Below are 5,475 nucleotides of genomic sequence, written 5' to 3' on the forward strand. Positions count from 1 at the left end.
GCATAGAAGAAAATATAGGAACTAAACTCATGAACCTTGGCCTTAAAGAAGATTTTACGAATTTGACCTCAAAGGTGAGGAAAGTAAAGGAAAAATAAATGATTGGGACTACATCTAACTAAAAAGCTTCTGTACAGCAAAAGATACTGTCTACATTTAAAGAGACAACCATCCAAATGGGAAAATATATTTGCAAGCAACGCCTCCGAAAAGGGCCTAATATCCAAAATATACAAAGAACTCATACAGCTCAATAACAAAAACAACAAAAAAACAATCCAATCAAAAAATGGGCAGAGGATCTGAACAGACAGTTCTCCCTAGAGGACATACAAATTGCCAACAAATATATGAAAAGATGCTCAACATCGCTAGCTATTAGGGAAATGCAAATCAAAACCACAATGAGATACCATCTCATACCTGTTAGAACAGCTATCATCAGCCGGTCAAGTATTAACAAATTTTAGAGAAGATGTGGAGAAAAGAACCCTCATGCACTGCTGGTGGGACTGCTAATTGGTACAGCCACAATGGAAAACAGTATGGAGGTTCCTCAAAAAACTAAAGAATTGATCTACCATATGATCTCGCAATCCTTCTTTACTGGGTATTTACCCCAAAGACTTGAAAAGATATATCCGAAAAGATATTTACAGACTGATGTTCATAGCAGCATTATTCATGGTGGCCAGGACATGGAAGCAACCGAAGTGTCCTACGATAGATGATTGGCTATAGAAGCTGTGGTACATATATACAATGGAATATTACTCAGCCATAATAAGTGATGAAATTGCCATTTGTGACAACGTGGATGGACCTGGAGATAATCATGCTAAGCAAAATAAGCCAGATAGGAAAAGTTGAAAATCACATGATATCACTTATATGTGGGATATAAACCTAAAAGCAACAAATGAACAGGAGAAACAAACAGAGACTTATGGACATGGACAATAGACTAGTCGTTACCAGAGTATGGTGGGGAGGGGCACCGGGGAGGCAGATGAAGTACAGGGGGTCAAATATGTGGTGGCAGAAAGTTTCAATATGAGTGGGGCTGAAGGAGAGTAGGGGAGAGGAATACACAGTGTTCATTTACTGTTAAAATGTAGAACTGAAACTTATTGGGTTTCACTAACCACTGTCACCATAAAGATAAATTTAAAAGAAAAGAAAAGAAAAAAAAAGAGATAAAAAATAATTTAATTTGATGAATAATGAGTCTACAAAACTGAGTCAGTTCTGTTGAGATAAGAAAGCTGGGGGGGGGGGAATCTTTCCCAGAGATCAATGGCAATCTGTGGTTTATTAATTATGTCACATCATGGGCCCAAGTCTACTTTCATTACTGATTTTTAAAAGGTAACTTTGAAGCCTCGAATATAGATTAATTGAATACTTATATTCTTTGAAATAAAATGGTTATAAGTAAACTTATTTGATAAGCTCTTTGGTACTCTGTTTATATTCTGTTTTACATGCTTTAGTTTTGTTTTTCTTGCCTCTGCTTTAACACAAGGAGTGATAAGATCAGGCCTGTATTTGCAGAACATGGAACCAATCTCCAGAAGTTGTTTCATTCTTGCTGATAAGTGAAAAAGAAAAGGTCCCTAACGAAGAAGTCAGTATGAAGTTTCAGAAAATCTTCATTATCACAAAAGATTGCTTAATCTCTTGAATGCTACCTAATCTCAGTGGGTGCCAACCAGTTTAGTATTGCTACATCAAGGGTTAATATAGGGTCCCAGAAAGGAAAGTAAGAGGGAGAGGGTAAACATCTATAGCATCAGTTTACTTTTTGTCTTTTACAATAACACCATCCCAATCCAAGCTACCATTCTCCCTTCAAGATTAGTGTTAAATACTCTCAACTTGTTAGTGGGAGGTACACTCCAGGGAATTCAGCTGGGTCAGAAAAAAAAATTGTAGCCTAGCTGGTTTATTCAGCTTAAGGGTAGATGGGTCTGTAGTTTCTGACTATTTAACCAACCAAATTGTGCCAAGCATTGTAGTAAGCACTGGGAGTAAGATATGAATTAGATATGGCCTCACCCTCAAATAGATTATGATTAGAGGGGGGAAGCAGAAATTAAAACCTCAGCAAGATAAAATAGGTAATTATAATCAATGTGGCTAATACAGTAGTAAGAGGTTTATTTGGAGGGACATAGAAGACAGAAGAGGAGGTACCTAACCCAGTCTGGTGGTGAGGAATAGGTCAGCGGTGATGACCGCCCCCCCCCCCCCCCCCCCCCCCCCCCCCCCCCCCCCCCCCCCCCCCCCCCCCCGCCACAAAATCTCCTGTGCCACGTCTTACACCAACAAAAGGATTTAGCCAGATAAAATTTGGGGACGGGAAGCGGGTAAGAGTGACAGTAGGGACAACATGAATAAAGGGACATAATGGTGTAGGGGAACTGTACAACAGGTTCAGTTTTGCTGGAGTTTCAATATGAGTGGGGCTGAAAGAAGGTATGGGAAGATGAAGCTGGAGAGAAAGGCAAGATCTAACCTAAGGAGCTTAAACTTTCACCTTAAGCATGAATTTTAAACATGGCCAGATACGCATTTTAAAAAATCAGTAGCTGCTCTTCAAATGGTTGATTTGGGAAAGGTAAACTGGAAGCAGTGAGATTCTTTGAGAGTCTACTGTAGTAACTACCTGAACCCTTACCATAGAGTACTAGGCAGTTGGTACCCACTGAGATGAAGGGGCCTGGTAGGCATTAAAATGCAACAGGAGAATGACAAAAAAATGGATAGAAATGGATGGGAGTATTGTAATAAGCAGAGTTTGGTCGGGAGTGGGATGGGAGTGTTGCAAAGGAAGGGAGGAATCGAGAATGAAGCATTGGTTTCCGATCTTACCATTTAGTGATTTGGAGCCACAGGAGACAGAGCAGATTTGAAGGGAAAGGTAATTAATCCAGGTTAGGGTTTACTGATTTGGAGTGTCTATAGCAGGACGTTCAGATGAAGATGATCCATAGCTAGCTGGATATAAAGGTCAAGAGCTCAGAACTGAGGCCAGAGCTAGAGAAATAGCCAGAAGAATCAAAGACTAAAAACAAAGAAGCAAAGCTGAAATAGGCTCATTGTTTGAAGCAGATTAGGAAAAAAAAATTTTCTAGAAAAAATAGCCAAAAAATGAGGCAATCTGTGAATAACAGGGCTACAAAAAATGCTTATACCTGAACTGAATGATTAACAGGAATGAAGTTTATACTTCAGTTACTTTTATAAGAACCAACACAGAACACAGCGGAGAACACACCTTTAAAGGCACACTTCAAACGCGATGCTGAGAGCTAAGGTTGGGGGACGGCCTTAAATTCAGCCACGCCCCGACCACGCCCACTCACCGCGCGGCCTCTGCTCCTCTGTGGGTCAGGCCTCCATCTTGGGAGACGGTGGTCGGCTCCGGCACGAGACTAAGATTGGGTTTGGGCGGTGCAGTCACCGTAAGTAATGTGTGCAGCTCTGCTCTTCCCACGTAAGCATCTTCCGAAATAGAAACTACATTGATAGTATCAAGTTGGCCGCCAAACCTGAGGCCCTTGGACCCAGTCAGCTCACTAAGGCGGGTGAACCTTGAGCTGCCATTTTCCGCATGGCCGATGGGATGAAACGGAGACCAAAGGGCTTCCACCTGAGCCCGTCCACTTGGGAGCAAAGTCCCCAAGCCCCGCAGACATGGGCAGGCCAGGGACTCTGCTGCGCGTCCGGGGCTGGCCTGCGGTTGGCTTATTGGAAGTCCCGGTGTGAGCGAAGGGCTCCGCTCCTTTGTTTCTCCTGTCTCGAGGGTCACAGCCCAAAGCTTGTGTTATTCAACGTCTGAAAATAGTTGTTTCATGTGTTTTGTCCAGTTTTCTAGTTATTTATGGCGAGAGGCCACATCTTGTTCTAGTTTCTCCATCCCGGCAGGCAAGCCCTGGTTTGTGACTCAAGCAACTGGGTGAACCAGTGGTGCCCTTTACCAAGACGGGATAGACTTAAGGAGGAATAGGTGGTGGAGGGAGAATGAAGGATTCAGTTTTAGACATATTGAACTTGAGATGCCTGCGAGAAGCAAGTGGGTATATGGGTTTGGAAATCAGAGAAGAGGTCTGGAAGGGAAAGTGTGTTTATTGATTTCCCCCTAAATATTATGGAAATTTCCATGTGGACTTGGCTACCCTGGCTGGTAGACTCAAAGTTAATAGGAACTGTAGATATGTGGAAAGTGGTTCTGGTAATGATTCTGGCTAAAGTGCTGCCTTTTATTCAGTTTTCAAGAGTTTACCAACCTCCTAGGCATAGAGCATTTGTTCAGAACACCTTCTGTAATCCAATAATTGTAACATACATAGCAAGTTCTGTAGTTTCATCATAGTTTAATTATCAACCAATTCAAACTTTTCTCATTTACATTGTGATCATTTTCCTTTAACATTTTGGGGGGGGGTCGGGGAGGGACGGAAGGGAAATGATTCCTGTGTGTTTGTTAAAAAGATAAAGAGACTACACCTGGTAACCAGAGGGTGAGGTACTGATCAGAAGGTTTGGATGAGCTCAGGCTCTGAGGATTCAAGGGCAGACTGATGGCCTGGGAGGGGCCAAGGAGACCAGGTTTTGGCAGCAGCTGAGGAGGTAGATGCCTTAGGGTGAGCTTTCAGGCCCTGGGATGACAGGCTAGTTTTACAGGGGATACAGGATAGGTTGGGCTGGCTTGGCCTGGGGTCTCCCTGAGGCCACCCTGCCTTGTCTGCCTAGATCATCTAGTGGTCCTGATCCTGTTTGTTGCATTTTATGCTGCCTACCTCATTGACTTCTCTTCTCCATCGGGTGACTCACTGTAGTCATTCTTCTTGTCCATGTCTTGCATGTCCTCATCATCCTCTGGGTTCTCCTCACTATCCTCATCACCATCTTCATCCTTCTCTTGTCATCATAGTGCTCTGAAGCCAGCTTGTCAGTAGATACCAAGTTATTGTCTTTCTCTGCGATACTCTTGAGCCAGGCCTGATGCTGCTGCTGTTGCTGCAGCTCTGTCTCTTCTACACAGGAGCAATCTAGATTAAACCCAGTGTCGCAGTCACATGGGGGAAGAGTGACGGGAACAAGGTGGACGACATGTGCTTAGATGTTCTGGGAGGCAGCAGCTACAAGTGACCTGGAAGCCATCCTATGGGTTTTTAAAAATATGTTTAAGTGTGGAGATTGCTAAAAAAAATAAGCAGTCCATCTTTTGGATATTTATCTGAAGAAATCCAAAACACTAATTTAAAAAGATTTATGCATCCCTATGTTTATTGAAACATTATTTAAAATAGCCAAGATATGGACACTACCTAAGTGTCCATTGATTGACAATTGGAGAAAGAAGATGTGGTGCAGATAAGCAGTGAAATACTACTTGGCCATTAAAAAAATGAGATCTTACCATTTGTGACAACATTGATGGACCTAGAGTTATTATGCTAAGTTAAA

At 42.5% G+C, this 5,475-nt stretch overlaps 1 pseudogene; it reads right to left on the reverse strand.

The window, feature by feature from the left end:
• Positions 1 to 4,763: 4,763 nt before the first annotated feature.
• Positions 4,764 to 5,120, reverse strand: LOC105297644 (annotated as a pseudogene).
• Positions 5,121 to 5,475: the final 355 nt, after the last annotated feature.

Source organism: Pteropus vampyrus, unplaced genomic scaffold (assembly GCF_000151845.1).
Source record: "Pteropus vampyrus isolate Shadow unplaced genomic scaffold, Pvam_2.0 Scaffold141, whole genome shotgun sequence".
NCBI classification, from domain to species: Eukaryota; Metazoa; Chordata; class Mammalia; order Chiroptera; family Pteropodidae; genus Pteropus; species Pteropus vampyrus.